The sequence below is a fragment of the Cryptomeria japonica genome, chromosome 3 (genome assembly GCF_030272615.1).
Source record: "Cryptomeria japonica chromosome 3, Sugi_1.0, whole genome shotgun sequence".
Taxonomy (NCBI): Eukaryota; Viridiplantae; Streptophyta; class Pinopsida; order Cupressales; family Cupressaceae; genus Cryptomeria; species Cryptomeria japonica.
Window position 1 is genome coordinate 9,779,141 of NC_081407.1, and position 23,908 is coordinate 9,803,048.

At 33.1% G+C, this 23,908-nt stretch overlaps 1 protein-coding gene across 1 annotated transcript in view; it reads right to left on the reverse strand.

Annotated features, from left to right (window-relative positions):
- Positions 1 to 23,665, reverse strand: part of LOC131065641 (protein SNOWY COTYLEDON 3) — an 82,347-nt gene extending 58,682 nt beyond the window's left edge. Inside the window, exon 1 of the mRNA XM_058000214.2 lies at positions 23,517 to 23,665. The gene's annotated coding sequence lies outside the window, so the exon portion shown is untranslated. The remainder of the gene's footprint in view (positions 1 to 23,516) is intronic.
- Positions 23,666 to 23,908: the final 243 nt, after the last annotated feature.

The window sequence follows — 23,908 nt, forward strand, 5'->3', positions numbered from 1 at the left end:
AAAAATAGTATAATTATATGCAATATGAATTATGTCATAACAAATTATATATAATTGTTATTTTAAATTGTAGATTTTAGAGTAATTTAATGTAAAATGATATTTTAGAGTTGTTATTATTGTTATAATTGTATAGTAATAAAAATTTAATAATAGTACTGAGCATATAATAATTGGATGTGTGAGATATGTAAGAGATAATTGATCAGGTAGTTCTTGATTGAGCAATGAAGTTAAATGACTTGTAAAAAACCTAGTGGAAATCAAGTCTTATCAACCATAAAAGACTTAACACCTTTAAAAGATGAATTTGAAATCATGCTCTCAAAAAATCTAATAGAAAAGATACTCCTAAAACCTTCAATCTACACCAAATAAAATAATAATTAATTCACTTAATATTATAATTATAAAAATAACATTATAAATATTTAAATCCTATAATTTATTAAAAAGAGGCTTAAAATGACAAAGTCGTTAAAAGTTATTAAATAAAGAGATTAAAGTGGTCCATATTAGTTGATAATTGGTGGCCAAGTGAAATTGCGTAACATTTTATCCCCAACTACATTTTCATACTAAAATGTTGCTTTTGGTTTACACATCCACATATGATATGTGTCTTCTAAGAGAAATTCACTTTAAGGCATTTGCAAGTAAACTTTTAGAGGTTTCTTTTAAAAATTATATGGCATGGGGCTCTCTAAAAGCATTCAATTTACGTACAAGTCATTTAGTTTCTTTAAAAAAAATTTAAAAAATTATATGTTATATTGCTATGTTCTTTGTCAAGGAGAAAAATTATATTGGACAAAAATTATTTTAATTAATGGTATTATGTATTATTAAGTTGGATGACTACATCTCAAAATAATAGAAATCTCAAAAGTTCGATAGATTGAGTCCATAATTTCTTTTTTAAAAATTCAATTTTCTTATGTTTCAATATGAAAAATATTTTCTAAATGAATACTATAGAGATATTAGTCTAATTTTTATATTTAATATAAAACATATGTTTAAATTTGTTTTAGAGTCACCCCAATCTATTTGAGAAAGGGTTTTGTCATCGTAGGCCTTTTATATGTTGTAAGTTACAAAGAATCTCTTAAACTTAATATGGACATTTGTGATTAGAAGAATGTGAAAGGCAATTAATTATTATATGACTAACCAAAAGCAATGTAATCCTTATTGTGGAGATATTTTTCTAGATTTAGAACTCCTTAATGGCATGTAAAACCCACTTGGAACAAAGTGTAATATATTTTCCTTGATGATTCTTTGTTGAGACATGGACCAGCTAGGACTCAAACCTAGGACCTTCCATACGCTGCTAGAGTGCTCTACCACTGAGCTACTGGCCCCTCTTGGACTAGTCCATCGTCGGTCCGAGTGTGGCTTATTTCCAACACCAACACCCCCCCTTAAGCCACACCTCTCGTGTGCTTGGGGCTTCTAGCCTGGACCTGGCTCTAATACCATGTTGAGACATGGACCAGCTAGGACTCGAACCTAGGACCTTCCATACGCTGCTGGAGTGCTCTACCACTGAGCTATTGGCCCCTTAGTCCATCGTTGGTCCGGGTGTGGCTTACTACCAACACCAAAAGGTTAAGCTAGAGAGAACTAATGTCTACAATTACTGAGAATAGATTTTAATTTGCTTGCAAAATAATTGGCATACAAAGTGATCCACAACAGTTCTTTTGACAGCTTTTTGAGTACATGAGCTACATTTTTATTTGATCGGCAAATTAAAACACTTTCTCTACAAATAAAGCATGAGAATGATGCAGGAATGCTTCAAGAATCTGAAGTTTTATTTTCTTAGAAAATTGAAAAAGTAGATTTAAAGCAAAAAAAAATTGAGGGCAAGAAAAGTAGCTTTTGTATTTCTTCGAAAAAAAGGAAAAACAACTACATTCTTGAAGAATGCTTAGAAAGTAGCACATGTAATCTCTTCCATAGAAAGTAGCACATGTAAACTCTTCCATAGGGCAGGACCAGGCGTAGCACCCTAAGATCCCCTAAAGGGAACCTATCTTGGGGTCCCTTCCTTTGGCCTATCTGAAAATGGAGCAGGAAAATCCCCCCTATGTCAGCTCAAGTTGGAAAATCAGTCAATTAATTCCATTGGCAAGTATATAAGAGGGATTTCCCCTCTCATTTGACATCAAAGGGCATACACACAAGAGGTCATCGAGCATTCAAGCATTTAAGAGCAATTGAGCATTTTCAGTCTTCCTTCAAGCTTTGGAGCAACAATAAAGTCAAGATTTCAAGCATTGAAGAGGAGATCATCATTCTACTTCATGAAATCATAATTCCATGTGGAGGCAAGCAAAACTTCACAAGGAGGTATAAGCATTTCATTTTCAAGCAATTCAACATCCCCTCAAAGAGGAGGATTTCTACTTTCAATCATTTCATTTACATTATTTCAACCACTTGGTTAATTCCAAAACCAAGGTTTGACCTAAAGGCAAACCCCTATTCCCAACACATTTCCTTTTCGAAACGCGAAAGGTTTGACCTAAAGGCAAGTGTACTTCTAGAATTAAGCTTTATTCGTAGAGACGGAAAAACCCTTTTCGAAACGCGAAAAGTTCAGAGGACCAAGTGGAGGACGCCCCTGTCCGAACACACGGTCCCTGCAACTTTTGCTTGATTTCACAGAGCAGCTCCGAATCATCTCAAACTTCTCAGATCCATGTGCACAACTAAATCTCGAACCTGTAGCTCATTGTTTTCGCATTCTTTGTCTTCATTTTCAGCACTTTGTCTTAATTCAATCAATCAACTTACAAAAGAGGGTCAATTGCATTCCAATCACAACCAATCTACTTATTATTCAATCCTTGCATCCTTTGGGATTGGATCTAGTAGATTCATCCCCCTCTTTTGAATGTAAAGTCCCCCAAAGTGAAAATTGAGCTTAGTAAAATTCCCACCCCTCGCAAGTGGAGAATTTGCTAAGCCAATTTTTTAACTCTTTACATAATGTGTTTCCAACTAATAATGGGCTTCCTATCAAAGGAAAATTTGAGCATCTCCTCCTATCAAGGAATTTTCAATTATAGTCCTTTGACTATTCAAGAAATGCAAGGGAGCTTTGTTTGTAGCATTGAAGCTTGCTCCATTGGAGGCTAGCACTAGCTAGACCTTATAAAAATAGTCCAAGCAATACATGGCTTCTTGAAAAGACTTAGTTTTCAACAAGTGTTGAAATGATCATACCTAAAATTTCAAGTAATAAGCTATTAAGAAGTAGGTAGAAGAGAAATACCCTTAACTAACCTCCACAAAGCCTTATCGGCCAAACATAGCTAAATATTTTGAGGTGTGCAAATAGAGAGGCCAAGTAAACAAACAACTCTATCAAATGGGTCTTAAAAGCTTAAAGTTATAGAAATATTGTTAGTAATGGAAAGGATAACTAAAGAATAATAGTAAAGTGTTTGAAAAACTACCAAAAAGAAATATTTGAATACTGAAGCTTTATTTATAGCAAGCATAAATGTTTACTTAATAAGGCTACAAGATTTTTTTAAATCCAACTTGAGGAATATGATGTGCTGGAAGATATTGGCTAATTTTGTACCTTCCAAATATTGTCTATAATGTATTGACTCTTGATGAAACTTGTTTGCTCGAGATACACAATGGAAGGCAACAAGTGTCAAATTAAAAGTGCTAAGGCATCGGTCATAAATAACAAACTTAATGTTATCACAGTTTATGACTCTTGTGGAGAGACTCAAGGTAGACTTGGAGAATGTCAAGACTAGTGAAAGTGCCCCCATGCAAGCTACTACATAAGAGAAAATTATAACTCATCCAAAGTGATAAGTGAATCACAAACAATTTGAGATCAAAGTGACTCAAATTGGAATGATCAACATTAAGTATAGTTATAGTGCTTGAGCTTGCTCAAGAATCTCATCCTATGCTTCAAGAATGGCTTATAATGATACAAAAAGGAATTGGATATATTTAGGAGAGCGGTAAAAACTTTCATAAGAAAAATGAATGGACTTAATTTTTATCTTGTATTTTTTATGCACAAATATCTGAAAAAACTTTAGAGGCTTTATCTCAAACTCTAAGCTAGTGAGGGTGTGCTCCGATTTGAGTTCCTTTAGCTATATACAATTCAACAATCTTGAGATTTTGCTTTAGTCGAGTAACTAGGTTCTAGAGTTGGTAGTGAAAAGGAATATTTTATAACTATGTGGAAACCTTCATAAATTCCTTTGTGTCATCATCATCCTCTCTATTATGCATGTTTGCTCCTTTCTTGTCAAAACACTGAAAAAAGGTGTTGGTGCAAGTAACTGCAATATTTTGTCGCTCAAAGTTTAGTCGGTGCACCAATGAGTGTAGTTCAAGGCTTCATACTGAAGATGAGTTGGATACCTCCTATATCAAAAAGGTGTAATATGTTGAAAAACAAATGTGTTAGGGGTTTTAAAAAAGGTTTGTCATCCCATGCAAGCTAAAAGGTAATGGGACCATGGTCAAAGAGAATAGTCTTTGGACGTAGTTTCACCAATCCCCCGTCAATAACTAGAAGATGGAACATGTGTTGTTCATAACTCATGATGAGATCAAGGCATTTCAAAACCATATTTAATTTAAACTAGAGGTTAGACCATATAAACCAAGGATCCAACACATTGAACAAAGACTAAGACTTTGGGTTTGATGAGCTCCACTCATTTCTAAAATAGTTACAAGCCTCATGCTTGCTACTGCATCATTCAAATATCTTCCTTGTGCTTAAGAGTCTTCACCATATTAAAATTGCCACAAATAAACCAACTAGAAAATCGTAAGTTGCAAGCAAGCCATCTCCATAGCACTAGTCTTTCTGGGTCATCATTGGGTATATAAAGATTAATAATGATGATAAACAATAATCAATATCAAATAGAATCTACACCATTCTCTATATGAAGAGATATAAGGGCTTAAATATAATAAAATTTAGCGAGATAAGGTTAAATCGTTTATAGAGTCATTTCTAGCAAGAATCTAGTACCTTTAATATCTTCTAAACAAATAATATTAGACAAGCCAATTTTCTAGCAACAAAAACAAACATCAAACACGTGGGAAGAATTTGTAAGTGCACATAATCCTTGAAATGATGTTCATATACAAGGGTCCCTCCATAAAGAGTTGTAGTTGGTTGTCTTCTTATATTAACACCACAAACTTATCACCTAGGAGTGATTAATGTTTTGGTAAATTTTTTATTTTCAAGTAAGACAAGGTAGTCTTTACTCTTACAATCTCCCCTTGGTTATTCATCGTCACTAAGCAATAAGCTTCAAGAATTATTAGGGTAGAATCTCAAAAAAAAGGTCCCATTAGATGAATGATGTTTAGGTCTTGAGTCCATTTGATAAGTTTGATTAGGGTGCCTAGAAGGAAGGATTATTTCACTCTTTAGCTCATAATGTTAAGTTTTAATCATATGGATCAATTCATTAGTTTTGACTAGTTTGGAGCCAAAGGTTTTTCTCAATCCATGGTGCCCCCAACTGACCTCTTAATAGTTGGAGATGGCAAGTCAATTACAACCTTAAGAATTGCATGAGGTATACCTAAACAATCTCTAATCATACTGTTAGGGAACTAACACTCAAAAAAAGTGTTCAAAATTTCTATGTAGGTAACCCTCTATGTGAAATGGTATATTTCCCATGTAAATCTCAAATAATTGTTTCAAGTCAAAGGCAAGGTCCACCTCAACAAAAATCTAAATGTGGGGCCCAACTAAAAAAATACACTCATGGCAAATAAGATGCCTCTACTCCAAAAAAAACACATAAAGGAACTAGGAGACCTAAGAACTCTACCCAGATGAAAATTTTGAGTGATGGTTACTCAAACACTTTAAATTCCTAGGTCAAGAAGCTAACACCAATAAGCTTGGTGCCATAGGGATTAAATAGTCAAGGATTGGTTTGATAAGATACAACCTAGATGTAAGCTACGAGGATACAATATCCATGTTATTTGCATAAATAACATAAAATATATTTTGATAATGAAACATCAAGATCAAGGAATCAAAAGTATTACCTTGCCATAAACTTTCAAAATAAATGTATGGGTCTGTTTTGGTGATATCCTTGCAAATTTTCATAACAATAATTGTAGATGATAAGGCAATATCTATTTAAATAAACCTAATCCATCTCAAGGGTAGGATTGATAGTGAAACTAATGTGAAAAGGCTCAAGATTAGCTCATGAAAGTAATATAGGAAAATGGAATAGCCAAATAAGATACCCTAATTTGTACCAAGAATAAACCATAACTACACATAAGTTAAACCCTAATCTTGGCAAGAGTCATAACTACATAAGATAAGGATGAAGCACAACAAGGTTAAGATAACTCATTAGGAGGGGATGTTTACCAAGCTAATAGACAAGTTCCTTCTAAGGGACTAATAATTGGTTTTTTTAAAGAAAATTTAAAATCCACGTTGATGTGAGAATATTGTTAGGGTCCTATTTTGTTGAGTTGGGCCTAAAGATAAAGATCTAGTAGTCAATCAATTTGTAAGCTCCAACATTGGAAAGGATTATATTAAAGAGTTAAACTATTCTATTTGGAGATTGTGATATAGACCAAGAGAAGGTCATGCACTATTTCAACACCATCAAGTAACCATAAAGGTTGAGGAGAAATTTAATAAGAGACAACAAAAGAATGTCAAAAGGAAATGAAGAACTAATAATGAAAGAGCTTGATTTAAGAAACCCTAGCAAGGTGAATGAGGAAGGGAACAAAACCTCCTAAGCCTACAATTAGTAAGCATGATAACACAAGTCCAAGGAAGAGTTAAGGAGGAATTGAAATTTGAGAAAAATGATTACACGGTAGTTATTTTTCATGTGGAAAACAAGGCCATCAAGTCATTGAATGTCATCAAACAGAGTTTTTTAAGAGTACAGGATGAAATAGATTTGTGCACATATCATGAAAGTTAATTGAAAGAGGCCATTAAGTAAGTAGATTGAACAAAATAAATAGAGTGTGGGGAGACATTTATGAAGAAGAAATTGCTATTAAAGTCACTTCAAGAGAACAAGGAGCCTAAGTAGTGGATGAGTATATTTTGCATGTTATACAAAATATGGGATAAGTCACGCTACAAGGTGATAGTTCATAGTAGCAATAATGGCAATCTTGTACTAGTTGACGTAATAGAGAAATTGAGGTTGAAAAGAAGGGTTCCCTCTAAGCCAAGATATAAGTGCTAACATTGGAAAGTGTAGAGATGAGCGAGTGTGTGACATCATGCCCATGCATTTTTATATGTGCTTCTAGGCAAACCTTAGAAATTTGACAAAGAAGTCATGCATAATGGTTATGTTAACACTAATAACCTTGTCAAAGATGGAAATAAACATGTGTGAATCCTTTAAAGAATCTAAAGGAAGGTTATGGTGTAGAACCTCAATAATGTTGATTTAAAAGGAATATTATGAGGTAAAACCTTAGTGATGATGATTTTAAAGGAGATCCTAAATGATAAAGAGAAAAGGTAAGTGAAGCCTGCAATTATCGAATGCACCACAAAGGAAAACGAAATATCATGAAAGATGTTGTGACAAGAATTTGCAATCAAATTATACAACACAATGGGGCAAAGTTTCCATTAAATAAAAGGAAATATAAAGTGACTAAATTTAATGAATGGCCAAGGTTTGAGATAGGCAAAGGATGCCCGAAGAATGTGACACATAATGTTATGTTGGGGAAGTGATATCTAAAACTTGTCCCATAAACGACTTATGGAAGGAAAGGAGAAAAACACTTTATGCCTTATTTTACAATAAGAAAAAAATTATGTAGTTGTAAGTGTTATCAAGTATTACCCATAATACTAGCCATATGAAGTAGGGTGTTATAAAATGAATACATTCCAATAAATTCAAATAAAAATTGTATTAAAAAAACATATTCACAATGGAAGGTTTCATAAAAGTTTTGATTAAAGGTGTGAAGCCCTGAGTATGAAAGATATGGGAGTAAAGTATATCCAAAGACATAATTAGGAGTGACACTATAAAAGGCTTGACATCTATAAAGGGTGTTGAGGATAAGATGTTGAAGAAGTAAGTAGGTTTGAGCCTAAAGAGAAAAGATGTTGAACAAAAAGTATGTAGGGAACTTGTGATAGAGATATATGGATTATTATTAGGAAGCTCTAATAGTTAAAATATAAAGTAAAAGTAGTTTCATAAGTTAGAATTGTGAAACAAGTAGTGGGCCTATAGCTATTGGGTACCAAAAATAGGAAACATGTGATATTGTAAAAAGATGGGAAAAGTGAAATAGTAGAAAGAAAGAGAGAAGTAAGTTCCATAAATCAAGGAAATGAGGGGCCTATATAGGAAAGACTAATGTGATAAATTCTATAGCAACATAGAACTCAAAGACAAAAATTGAGGAGGTGGGCAAAACATGAAACACTTAGAAGCCCAACTTTTGCAAGATTTGGCAAGAATGGATCCCTAACAAGACCCAATTTAGCACCTTAAAGATAGAAGAGGTGAAGAATAGATCACATCTTCATTCATGTATGTTTTGAAGGAATATTGCAATGGAAGCGTCAATCAAAAGAATGACTCTACTACTCAACCCTTATTTGTGAGCATTTAGGTCACACTTTTTTTAAATCGGGGTGTTTGATGCAAGAGCATCCTTGGCTCAACAACAATTTTATGTGAACCAAAAACATTGTGTTCTCTTCTTTGTTTTCTTTTATTTTGTAGGTTTTCTTCCTTCAGATTTGGAGATAAAGTTTACACTTTCTCTCATGTTCTTCTAAGTTTTGGAGATGATTTTCTAGTGCAAGTTAATTTGGCTATGGGATTCTTACTGCACATGTTCACAAATATTTATTTTCACCTCTCTACATAAGGACTAACCAAGCAAGATGTTTTAATGGCATAAGATTGAACACTCTATGACTTATCAAGAACCACACTAGATCTAGTTCTAACTTCCGTATGATTGTAAATTACTATAATTTATATAATTCATGAGAAAATCATATCTCATTTAGAAGATGTACTTTAGTCATTTCAAATTAAAGTTCTATTTAAGCAAGTTTGTGCCAAGTCATAGGACCATTTCATAGGCAAAGTCCTAAAGCATCATTCCTGTTACACTAGATCAATCAAGAGGCCTTTTGTGGTTGACGACAACTTGTTGATCTTGATCCAAAATATTTACACTTGAATCTAACAAGATGGTAACTTTGAAAGATCATTCTTTTTCTTAGAGACTCAACAAATTCTATTTGAAAAACCAAGAAAATATAAATATTCATTCATAAATTTCATTGTAATTTTTTAGATATTACTATATTTTATATTTTATCATAAATTCCTAAAATTTATATATATTTAACCTAATGTATTAAAATATAATTATTTCATTAAGATCACATTTTTATTAAAAAAATTAATAAGAATATATATTGTTTCAATCTATCTCTACATATTTTAGATTATTACAATACAAATTATACTTTTAACAACCCTTCATTAAATTCTCACATGCCTTACTTTTATTCTCAATATCCATTTTCATCATAATCAACTTGTTATACCTAATCAAATAGATACATAAAAGATAATGATGAGATTTACATCAAATCAAAATGAATTAATTGATGACAAGAGTATAAGTGAACCCATAATAATAGAATTATAAGAAAAGAAAGAGGTATAGATAAGACACTCTACATATGGAAGAAATGATCTCTAATATAGAAAATATTCTCAAATGCCAACTTTAAAAAAGCTATTGAAGGAAAAGCCTTCACTTCACCACGCTATTTAAATAATGAAAACAATAAAGCAACCCTGTAACTTGTTGTAACGTCATAGTCTAGTAACTCTTTGTTGGGGGTTAAACTTATAGATTTCAAAAAGAATATCCAAAAAGAGTAGTAACCGTACATTTGAAGGAATCATAATCTAGTGTCGGTCGAGCTCCATGACAAACATTCACTCCCTATTGAAAATGGCACTTGTTGACTTACTAATTATATTGCGCAAACGCCTTTTATAAAATAAAACAATTTTACCAATTATCTCCCGGGTATTGACCATAAATGTACGTTTATTGAGCAAACAAGAAATCTTAGCTAGCAAGTGTAGATTAGTTGTTGACCATTTCCCACCATCTACACCTTTTCAGTGGATCTACTTTTGCGGGCTTAGTCCGTCGGTGGTTTCAGAATTCTGAAACGTACCATGACTTCTTTCAGGTTTGGTAGGTTGTACCGGTACCAATAATCATTATAGTTAATGTTGTGTACGTACAAATCTTAAACGGTACATTAGCTGTTTATAGCTATTGTTTTAGCTTCTAGGTAGTAACGACACACGCTGTGGGATCTGTTGCGTGCACAAGGATCAAAAAGTATCCATTTCAAAGTGTCACCCAATACCTACTTAAAGATGTCCCAATAACTGTGCACTTAAAATTGTCAATACTTATGGACAAATGGTCTAGTAGTCATGCACAAATGTCCCACTAGTTTGTGCACAAATGGCCCAATTATGGGTCAAACAAACTGAAAAGTGAACAACTATCGATAAATGCAAAACTTATGAATGGTTTTTTTAGTTAGCATTTTTTGGGGTCGCTTAAAGTTAGTAATTGGGTGGTTGTGTACACAAGGAGTGAATGGTCATTGGAACGCACACGGCTACTAGTGCTCTTCCCCTAGTTATGTATTTGAGAACCCATTAAATATTATAGATAGATTTAAAAAAATATTTTTACATACAAAATAAAAGAAATTTTAAGTAAAACCTCTCCACGTGTTATGTATAATATATAAAGTTAAAGCAAATAATTTGTTTTGGTTTAATTTTATAAAAAATTGGTCATGGTTTCTATGAAATTAATTATGCTTTTAGTATTCTTTTAAAGCTAGGATATGATTGAGATATTTTCAAAATGCTAAAAGGATATAAATGATGGACTGAAATCGTTTTGGAAGTAGACTAGAAAAACCAAATCCATGCTCAATGATGGATGTAATTGAGGATGGATTTGTTAACAATTAAGAAAATTCAGCAATGAAAACAAAATTTTGGGGATAAAACCAAGATTGTGAACTTCAAGAACATTAAAAAAATTAAAAATAAAGTGATTGTTTGTTTATTTAATCTAGATCTTGAGATGGTTGACACCTTGGGTGCAATCTTCCCATTCTGTGTCTCGTTAGCATTCACCTATCTCGAGTATCTAATAGATGTTAATGTCTCCCTAGCATTGTCAAAAGTTACTTTCCTTAACTTCAACCCTAACCCTTCTTTGTCTCGCTCGTTTTTGAAGAGCCTCTATTACCTTTCTTTCCCTTAGCTCTCTTTTTTTTTATAACTCCTCCAAATATGGTACTCAATTAGAATATTATAGTTACAACAATTTAACTCCCAAATCCTTTTCTCTTCACATATGGCACAAGGTGGTCAAGGTTTGAAGTTAAGGATTCAACTTGTAACTCCTCCCAATAGTAGCTCCCTATAAATACGATGCCATTCAACAAATTTCAATGCAAATCAAGAGTCAAATGTAACTTCCACCTTGTCATCATCAAGGTGGTCATGCATGCAAGATTCTCCCTCTAAAGTAACTCATATGGACCACATGAGAGCCCAAATAAGTGACAATAACATATAAATGGGGGTTACACACACAAGTGGTCTACTTCCCTAATGCTCCAATGAAAATTGTGACCATTCAACTTCCACAAAAATGTCATGAACTTTGAAACAAGTGATAATTGGGGTCCACTAAAGATTACCTCAAATGGGTATTCCAAAATTGGGAGGGAAAACAAATAAAGTTGAATTTGAAGTGCATAGATGATGGCAGACCACTAAAACCTAACATTGTAACTGTATATGGATGATGTTAATTGTTTGAGTCTTAGATGCTTTGGCATCACTATATAGAGGCATGTTGACATGCTCATATTGGAAAGTGGGGAGCAACACTATAAATTACAATAAAGCTATTTATTTAATCATTATTATGTTTGACAACTATGTAGCTAGGACCACACTAGTAAAAAATAATGAAGGAAACTATAAGAAAAATGGGGAGGGTTTTTTAGCAAATAGTATCTCTATATTTTAAATATCAAATGACCTTGTGAAAGCATTATCTAAGGATAGGTTTGAAAGGTGATAATTTATGACTATTTGAGGGTTGTACACCAGTTACCATGGCTTGTTGATGCCCACAAAATGAAGCAATTGATGAATGATGAGGTGATTATGGAATCCATGGTCAATGATGGATGTAACCATTGAAAAGTAAGAAAAAATATTGAAGAAATTATAATTTTAAGGGATGAAATATGAGATTATGAACTTGAAGGACAATAGAATATGGAAAATGTGTGGTTAATAATTTATCTAATCTAAATGTTAAGGTAGTCGAAACCTTGTGACTTATTTCCTTGCCCCATTAAGATCCCCTTATCTCAATAATGAAAATTATAATAATATTGTTCTTTTGACCTTGTGATGTTTGGTGTCTATATAACTTGTGAAAGGACTATGTAAGTATAGATTTGAGAGATGATAATTTACTATGATTTGGGATATGTGCACCCCACTTACACAACCTTGTTAATTAACTAACATCAAAGCAACTAATAGATGACAACGTGAATATTAACAAGAGCACTATAACAATGCTAAATAAATAATGAAATATTATAAATTTCTTTGACTAGAGGCATCAAGAATTGAAATCTTCCTAAATTTGATATCACTAATCTAATCCAAGGCCCAAAGTTCTACGAGACATGAAGAGGGATCTTCAATAAATCATGTTTTGCAAGGCGTGGAAAACCTTTAGCAACCTTCCTTTTCAAAATATGACTAAGTGGTGTTTAGATTATCTTATTTAGTGTTGTAATACTTTGGCAATTTCTAAAGACATGTAAATTAATGATCTCCTTGGCTTGAAAATTTTGGAATTTTTTTGATATACATATTGATATTGAATGCATTATCCATGGAAGGAAGATGTATGCAATATATGGTATATTAAAAATTGATCTTGAGTCCAATGAAATTAGACAAGATGAAGGTTAAGTTTGGTAGAAGTTCAAAGCATTCTTAAGTTTGAGAGCTCGACATAAGAAATAATTTATTAAAGTTTGCAACTTCAATGAGGAGGCAAGGTGTCTGAACTCTTAGTTTTGACTAAATTTTATCACAAATAGTTAGAAATTTTAGACAAATAATAATTTCATTTCTAATTTTTAATAATGTAACATTTATGACTTTCTAAATAACTAATATAAATATATGATAATAAAATGACATATTAATACATTTGAACCCACAAATTCTATCATAGAAATTCAAAAGTTAACATTTCTATGTACAACTTCAACACAAATTACTATATAATGCATATTTTAAAAAATGCAAGCAAAATGGTTTCCGTTGGGACTAAATAAAGCCATTATATACATGCAACACAAAACATGCTTTTTACCTAAAAACAAAAAAATGTATATATTATTTAAACAATCGATATGGGTTTTAATGTTTGTTTTTTTCGCTATAGGTCAAAGGCATTTTTATTTAGGTCAAAGGCATAGCATGCCCGTTAACATGATTCTCGAAAACATCCTTGTCAAATGTACAACATTATTAAGCTTCCATATTGCAACAAGAAAGCGATGTTCTACTGTTTCTTATCGGTTTGATCACAGTATTTGGGATTAATACAAAGTTTTTAAGACACATTTTCTTGTGTTTGTTGTTTTCCCCGAGACCCTTCTTCGTATCAACATCCAAACTGAAAAAAACTAATTAACCAGTAAAAAAGATGTCCTCCATGAAGCCTTGTTCGAAAGTTCGAGGGAATCACAAGGACAACCAAAACCCCCCAAAAAAGGACGGACAAATCTGTGAACAAGAAGTATTAAAATTTCCCGCCAGTCGTCGTTTCTGAACTAGTTAGGGAGTTCGTGTGGCCAAACTTTTGTGACCCCAATGACAATGTCCATGTCAGCGTAATAAGTCCTCCATATAAGTCCGATATTATTTGCTAATAATCTGTAGAGATACGTAAGTTTAGGCTCAAACACCTAAGACTCTTGAACCACTTCTCCCTCTAATATCGGAGTTGGTGAAGTCTTGTTTGTGCTAATTTCGTGCACTCATAGATCTTAAACAATATATTGGATTTTGATTTTTTTTTTTAAGTTGTCTTTCTATGCGACTTAACTGCTATTAGCTATTGATCTGGCTTCTGGGTAGTAACGATGCACGCTGCGGAATCAGTTATGTGCACAAAGGTCAAAAAATACACATTTCACGCCTGATACCTAACTAAAGATATTCTAGTAACCAAACTCAAAATTGCTAGTACTTATTGACAAATGTTTTAATATTGGTGCACAAATGTTCCAATAGTGGTACACAAATGGGGCAAATGTTCCAAAAGTTGTGCACAAATGGGCCAATTAATTACAAAAAATGATCGGCTATTGGTACAAAACAAATTTATTAATGGTGTTTTCACTATGACGGCTATTGGGGGATCAACATGACAATAAGGTGATAGTTATTGGAACTATGTTATCTATTGGTGCTCTTCCCCTATCAAAATTTATTGGACAATCAAAATGTATCTTTTGTATTTATTAAATAAATTTAAAATTCAAACAATATTATTTTTTATTTTTTAATTAATTAATAAATAAAGTCAAAAGTGTATTTCCATTTTTGGATAGACAAAAATTGGATGTATTTTTTAAGGTGGTGTAGATATATATTTTTAATCATTGAGAGATATAATAAAATAAAATAAAAAATTGAGTATATATTTTTAGTTTTAAAGATTATATTATATTATTTATTACTATTTTAAAATTAAGCATTAAAAATTAATATTAAAAATATTATATGCATTAAAATTTCTATATAATGTGCAATTTTTTTCATTTTTATGTAATGTTTATCTAAAAAAATTAATTAATTAATTAAACAAAAAGTCTTTTAAATATTAAAAATACTTTCTAATTGATTTTATACATATATAATAAAGTTTACAAGTAAATTACATGGAAAAGAAAAAATACAATGGTAGCAAGGAATTGAACATGTGAATGTACTAACGAAACTTATTGAAATTGTGACCCATTAAAAATAAAAAATACAAAATAAATTTATTAAGTGTCAATTTTCATCTTTATATCAATTATTATTATAGACCACAATTTCTTATACTCCTTTTTCATATACTTATTCTTAATGAAAATTATTTTAAGTAAATAAAATGTCAAGTTGATATAGCAATATCTTATATTTTTAGTGAATATTTATTAATTTATAATAAATATAATTATATTTTATAGTTCATATTTGTATTTATAAAAAAAAATTTAAATTCAACATTTCTAAGTTCATTTGAGATTTCAAGATTTTTTTAAAATGTTGTTAAATTTTAGTAATTATAATTTATTTATTTTTATAACAATTAGTAAGGCTTTTCTAAAATTAACTACATCGATATATTAATTGCATAACACATAATTTTTAATATTAATTATATAAATACGTTATTATAAGGGCTAAAAGTTTTTATTTTTTAATTTTTTTTTTTATTGTTATAGTGCTAAATTTGTCTTATTTTATACAAAAAAGCGTCCTAACTCCAAGCCTATTAGCCAACCAACTACTCTCAATAACAATGCTCCAAATCAATCTTATCTATAATATTCACTCACCATGACCAAAATGCAAGGAAACTTTTGTCACTTAGAAGGGATTGCATTATAATTTACTACTTGGACTAAAGTATAAATGCAACCTAGTCTTAGAGCAAGCTAGAACTATGGTGTAGGTTCATTAGAGTTTAATGAGTATAGATCCAATCCCATTTTTCTCATTTCAATCATCAATCACAATGCACATCAAAATATTCATCTTCAACTTCAACAAATTATCAAAAGAGCTAAACCCTTCTAATCACTTTTAATTTATCATTTATAGTTATTATATCAACACCCAGATCTTTATTCTATTTCCCTACACTAACTTAGAATAAATTTTATGTTTTTAATCCATTAAAGTACTCATACATGTATGCTATTAAATTAGCTCACAAAAGATTACTCATGTTGATAAAATCAATAGGTAATTTATTGTTGCTTGCATAACAAAAGTTGATTGAGTGATGGTAAGCAAGGTGGATTTCCTTCTTCACGTGCAAAAAGGGTGAATGATAACATTATGGAGCTCGTTATTGGAGGTTTCCTCTTTACACGTAAGCAATAGGTAAATGATTTGAGGGAGAGGCTTCCTTGGGGAGACAGTAGTTTATGGAATAACAACTAATGTAATGTGTGAATTGTGTAATATGATGCTTTGAAGATCAAATTTATCGAGCATTTAGATGAAGTATGTTTTGTAAAGAGTGACATTTTTTAAAGCATCAAGATGGAGGTTTATATTTAAAGGTCTTACAAAATATTCATTTGGTGTTGGGTTACTTCAAGCTGATTTTATTATCTTCTAGGTGAGTGTTTCCTTGTTAATAGCCTCAAGAATATTCACTTATTCTTTGATGATAACAATTGGACCAAGTAAGGTTTCTCTCAACTCCCTTGTGATTCCCTTATCAAATCTAAACAACCCATGACACGTAAGCACAAAAAGATCTAAATCCTCTTAACGTGTCAAGTTCAAAGTTGAGGTTTTTTATGCAAAGTTTGAAACATAGACACTTGTAGAAATCTGAATTGATGTTTTAAATGCTAACATTTTTTGTCCTTTGTGTATTTTGAATTAGATTGAATCAAACTAAGTTAAATGATGCTTTTGGAGTTTCGTTGATGTAATATTTACTTCACCTTAGATATGTCTCTATCCTAAGTGTGACATTGTGACTATCTAATAACTTTATTTAGGATATAACAATTAATTTTCCTTATCTAAGTAGCTAAAAATGGCATATGCACACCTTGAATTAAGGTAAACTAGTGTCATCAATACCTCATCATCTTTTGATTGATAATAAGTAGGTGCCACCTATTGGGAAAAGGTGTCTCCACCTTACATTTTGAATGTTTATATTTAATTGTATTTATTGTTCACCCATATATTTGGGTGGTTCCAATCGGAGTGGCACACGTGTTGGCATTTGATCATTTGGTCAACCGGTAATGTAATGTGTGTTTGCTTGATGCAACCGGTATATGTATGTTGTGCAGAGAGATTAGATTTATTTATGATGACTATTTTGTATGTTGTCATTGATGGCAACTATGTTTCTTTAAGTCATCTAAGTCCTACAGTTCAACCGGCTAGACTTAACCAATAAAGCAGAGACAATTTTATCAAAACCAGTAATTAGGACATCAACCGATAAAATGACAAACAGTGTTACATTCCAACAACCGGTACATGAATATTGAGATGATGTGGTTTTGTAGCAGCATTGAAGATTATCAGATGAAGATATGTTAGTGATTGCACGTGCTGAATCGATCAGGTGAACGAGATTTGTTTGACATAACAGATTAGTGGATGGAGACTTAACCAGTAGTGATGAAAATCACTCAGATCGGTAAAACGACACATAATTGGATTTGTTATGTCGATGGCCGACATAACTAAAGCTTACAATGCAAGATTGTCTAGATGCATTGAACCTAGGGAATTGTAATAAGGTTCTAGCCGACCTTATGATAATTTTAGTTGTGTGGTGAGGTATGAAAGGATATATATATACATGAGCTTGATAGTGTGATATGTGATGAGCGAATTTTGTATTTCTGATAGTGCGAAGATCAGAGGAGCTGAAAGATGAAGTCTTTGTGATGTCGTAATGTTCTGAAGCGGATCTTATCAGACATAGAAGGCGTTATACTGAGATCATTTGTACTTGTTGTCTCCCTAACAATTGCAGCAAGAAAATCCTCTTACAAGGTCACTTCTAACAGGGTTGCAGTCAGATCCTAACGGTTTGATCATTAAATCCTCTAACCAGGTGACACATTAACTTGTGTTTGCAAATCCCAGTTACTTGGGTAGCTCCTAACAGGGCTGGTCCTCACAAGCCTTTTTGTAAAGCTCTTAACTGAGCTTAGACACTTCTAACAAGGTGTGCCCCTAACCCGATGTTGTAGACCTTAACCGGTCATATCTCTATACCGCAGATAGTGGATCTTGTGGGTACTAACTCCCACCGTAGTTTTTCCCATATAGATTTTCCACGTATAAACTTGTGTCATGTGGTTTATGCTTTGTGTGCTGATTGCATACTTGGTGTTATTTCTTACATGTCTATTAAGTTTTAAGTTGGTGAAATTGTTATTCAGATTTGTATTGTTTTTACCATCACTGGTACATACTTAAGCAACTCTATTATTATCCATATTTTTGAAACTCTTGTATACTAATAATATTGTTGCAATCGTTAGATTTCCTTCTATTATAAGATATCTCTGGACATAATTTACCTATATTTTTTTAAATATAGATATACTAGTTTATATAAATAATGATATTTTATTCCATAATAGAGATTTTTTTTTTTTTCTATATGGTCTTGTGTAAACGTGTTTGCACTCGAGAGCCAAGGCAATTAAAAGGTCATTTGAAGGTTCCCTAGGGTGATCGATCCTAAGAGATGTGACGAAACGACATGTTTAAAAACCCTGTTGGCGTGAACTTTTTTATTGCACGAGTTTTTCCATGGGTGAGTATGCTAGATTTCTTCTTGCATAGTCATGAGTTGAAAGGGCACGATTTTCTTTAGAAAGTTTTGGCACTAGTAGACACGACATTGTATTGCAAGTCAATGACTCTGCAATGTTCTGTCATCGCAAGTCGTGAGCGAGGTCTCTGTATTGTGGGCCCGTGATTTTGTTTGTTGCGATTTGCCATTGCAGGTCGCAAGATCATCTACGCAAGCGTTTTTTTTTTTTTCTTTGGTTGTCATAGTGCAAGGCATCAAAGTTGATACTAGTCATGGGTGCACTATTTATGAACAAACGCTTCTAATTGTTGACCTCGGCAATTACCCTAGGGCTCACATAATCAAAGAGAAAGGAGGAGAGCCACCAAAAGAGTTTAGCCCTGGGTTACATGAGGCTAAAACCACACAATTTTTGCATTTGATGGTTTAAATTCAACCTTTTTTTTATTGTCCACCAAATTGATTTTAGGAAGGGGTCTCATGTAGGGATTAAACCTTCTATTTTTAGGGAAGAGGAGGTCCTCGAAAGATTGTTTCCTACGATTATTTGGAATCTTTTCCTAAAAAATAGAAGCTCCTACTTTTTAAATTTTCACATATTCATAAGAACATCAGCTTCTTTAAATTTGGGAGCTTAAACTTTTAAGCTGAACTCCACTACAAAATTCATAGGACCAACAGCTTTAAATTTTTTCTAAAATATCTCAGCAGCTCCAGCTCTATTTTTTAGGAAGCTTAAATTTGGGAGCTTAAACTTTTAAGCTGAACTACACTACAAAATTCATGGGACCAGCAGCTTTAAAAAATTTCTAAAATATCTCAGCAACTCCAGCTCTATTTTTTAGGAAGCCCCGGTCCATGAGACCCCAGCCTTAGAACAACATTTAAATTTTTGGAAGTACAATTAAATAGATAAGTAGGGAAAATTGAAATTGTAGTATCTTTTGACTAGCTACTTATAATTGAGAGTTGTTTTTTTAAGTGCTCAAATTTTTTACCTCGATCCATTGGAAACATTTTTGCTCTCATCTTATAAAGTGTCATTTTTCATTTCAATAGGAAAATCTGATGCACTAAAAACATAAATCGTCAAATTTTGGGGGGGTCCAATATTGAATCAAGGAGGGGTGTTTTGTCATGCATGCAGTTCATGCTTTCCTTTTGGTTCTTCACTTCAATATCTTCATTTCTACAACATTTCAATTTCTAAAGCATGGATTAGAATCAAGTTGTCATGCCATTAACCCCCTTTAACTATTATGATTGAAAACCAAAGAAACGGGACTCGGACTCGGCTCGGACTCGGCAAGGCCGACTCGGACTCGGACTCGGACTCGGGACTCGGCGTCAAACTCGGCTCCAGACTCGGCTAGACTCGGGATAGTGAAAAACTCAAGAAATTTAGAGATTTTTAAATATTTAAAACTTGTTTCAGACACCCTTTATTGAATACACCTTAAAGACACAATAACATCATCAAACTCGGCTCATTTGATTACATACACAAGTATACATCAATCACATAAGCATAAACGCAAATTGTAGCTGAAGAAAATAACAAACATAGATATATAAATATTGTCAAATGTATACAATATTACAAAACTCATGGAATAAAAAATCCATGTCATCATATGATCATCATCAAATGTTTCATACAAATACCAAAGGTAAATACAACTACAAGTCTATGGCTCAGAGGAGCCTGCACCCTCCGGCCCCAGCCCCCTACGAAGGCGTCTAAGGTAGGTCCTGGATGATTCGACTGCCATAGCCGCTCCCCATGACACCATGCCAGGCTCACCAACATCAGGAACATTCGTGTCACTATTTGCCTCTGAATCTCCTGTCTGTGCTCGTGCTCTCTGCTCCTCCTCTGCCATGGCTACAGTCTCAACCTCTATATCTACCTGGTCGATCCAATCAGTGTCAGACTCGGAGGTTAAATTTTCTCTACTTCTATCGACGCAGTTTCTCCCATATTTTTCGACGGGGGTTTGGGGGCAACGCCCCCAAGGTGGGGTCAAGGGGCAGCGCCCCTTGCGCGCTCCCTGTCGCGATACAGGGCGAGGTCGAGGGGCAACGCCCCACGAGGCCAAAAAAACTTATTACAAGTCTGAATTAGGGTTTCTTTGAGAGTCTTCCTTAGGGCCTGGTTTTGCTCTTGTTGCTAATTGGGTCTTGCTTGGTGAGTGAGTATCATTCTTGAAGGTCCAAGCTAGGTCAAGTTGGTGAGTGATAAAGTCTGGAATGTCATCCTGATCTTCAAATGCCCTGAAATTTGGCTAAGTCTGGAATATCCTGATCTTGAAATTTGACTAAGTCTGGAAAACTGAAGAATCCTCCAAAAACTAGATTTTGCAATATAACTCCTGGAGGCCCGAAACCACTCTCAAACATCCTGACATTTCCTTATATCTTTCTTCTTTCTTATACTTAAATGTTATATTCCATAAAATAATCCTGACGGAGAGACCAAAATGTCAAATTTCGCCCTTCCAAAAAAACTTATTACTTTTAAAAAAAACTTTTTAAAATTTATTTTTTTGTCATTTTATTGACCCAACCAGTAGCCGAGTCTGGGGCTCAGGACTCGCCGAGTCTAGCGATTTTGAGCCAAACTCGCCAACTCGGCGAGTCTGGCGAGTTTACTCCCCAAACTCGGACGAGTCCGGCGAGTTTACTCCCCAAACTCGGACGAGTCCGAGTCCGAGTCCCTAGGACTCGCCGAGCATGACTCGTACTCGGACTCGCCGAGTCTGGGCGAGTTTGGGCGAGTCCCGTTTCTCTGTTGAAAACACAAAGTTCAACTTGTGCTAAAGAACAAAGGGTTGTATAGGCTAACAACGTGTATTGAAAATGAACCTATTGTTGTAGAACCAAAAGAAAAACAGTTTAACAAATGTGATTAATCCTTTCAATTTCCATGTATGAAAATGTCTCCTAAGCTTCTCTTTCATGTATAGTCATTAAATACACCCAATGAAATCTACCTTACATTTGAAAAACTCTTTGGGAAAATAGATGAAATCAAAGGCAATAAGTTAGAGAATAAGCTCATAAGTTTGAGCCCTAAGTTCTTTTGACACTCTAGAAGACTTCTTCACTAAGTTCAAATTAGTTAGGTTGCAACTAAAAGAATGTGAAACAAAGAAAAAAGAGGATCAATTAGTTCTTTATATAGTCTCCAAACTAGGTCATGACTACTCTGTGTTTGTCTCCACCTACTCCATCAAAAGGGTCCTTGGGTCACTGTGGAAGGTGTCTTCTTTAGATAACTTCAATACAGACTTGAGAATCTGCTAAGGCACAAAGAAATTAACCTAAAGCACAATCTCAACCTCATTTTTTATGGTCTCCAACATATGCATTCAACAAAATGCGATCCCCAATAGATTAGCATAAGCCATTCAACTTAACCAACAACTTTCACCTAAAACTAATTTTATTTTTTTTAACCTAATTATCACAATTTATGACCAATATTAAATACAGCTGATCTTTATAAATATATTATAATCTAATAATAATAAAAGTAGTTTACTGAACAAAGACCAGTTTCTAGCCGCTGTCTGACCCTCCAAAATTACCGCCCCTGCCAGAAATTCCCAAAAAAGAGTTTACCCCAAGAAAACAAAAGGGGAGGATGACCCAGGGAAAAGTCACGGCTTTGCTCTCGAACATCATCTCACCTGCCAGGAATTCTCTAAAAGATTTTACCAGCTAAAATAAAATGGTGAGCAGATTTGCTACAGTGCCATAATACACGAAAACCGATAGCAGTTTCAATGGACAAAATTTGAGCGAATTTGTCAAGCATCCCCAATAGTTACAGTTACTGCAACGCTGTTTGCAAATATATCTTGATCAAATTGATGTCCCGAAATAGCAAATATACTGACTATTTCCATGGCTTCGCTAGATTTAATTTAAGCATTTCTATAGATTTTAATTTTTATAAATCAATTATTTTTAAAACTACTTTTTCCTAAATATTATGGATCGGAAGAATCAAATCAAATCTTTAATTCAATCGTATCCTCCCTGTTTCAACGGCTCTAAAATGTTTTGAATTGAAATAAATTAAACAACAGTTTTTGCGCAAGGGTACCTATTTTTCAAATTTACAGCGATTTAAAACCGGATCCTCAACTAATATATTCTGTTGCCGAAAGATATCAGCTGAAACATTTTTTGGTACTTTTACACATTTCTTCAAATTTTACCGATTTCAGCTATCTTTAAACACAAGCAACCAAATCAGAGCCTTGACATTTATAACTGCACTATTTGTTAACAAACAGCCAAGGAATCTGCAAAATCTAAAAACAATTGAAGTCTTTACGGTGATATGAAACTTTTGAACCGATCTAACGCAATTAGCTAAAATGAGAGGCTAAAAACACTAAATCTTTTACCATTCAACTGCAGCAAAGTTTAGTAGTTCACGGCTCAAATTCGAGCCAAAGGCATGCGGATTCCTCTAATCAAGCATAATTAGTGCCAAAAATACGCAGATTTTTGTCTAAAAGGACCTCTGTGTAACCCTATAGCAATTGCAGTGAATTTTTATTTGCTTTTAGCTAAAAATCGAACCAAAATCAAACAGATTCGTCATCTAAGTTCAATTTAACTCTAATTTTAACTATATATGCCCTCCATTGCTTGTTTTTACACGAACAACTAACAAATTTCTAGATAACACAAAAAATATTGAGTTTAGAGCAATTTACCTGGTCATTTTTGAAAATGATTATTACATCAATCAAAACCGCAGAACTCGTGCCATCCGGAAAATATCGCTCTGATACGAATTTGCAGCTGCATTATTCGTTTGTTTTAGCGATCCGCCATGACTGCACCATTCACAAACCCTCACAAGCTAATCCCAAATTTCAAATGTATTAATATAATTTTATTAGAGTAAAAATGATCACAATAATCATTTCTATTTTATTTAATATATTATTATTTATAATATAAATCCACTGACCATTAATTATTTAAGCAAAAATAGTTTTCAATTTGGAGAAGGAAGGTAAAGGTATCATATAAGGTTGACGATGGTTCAACTTAGATTTTAGGGTAGCTTTTGTAGTCTACTAGACCATTAATTTGGACATAT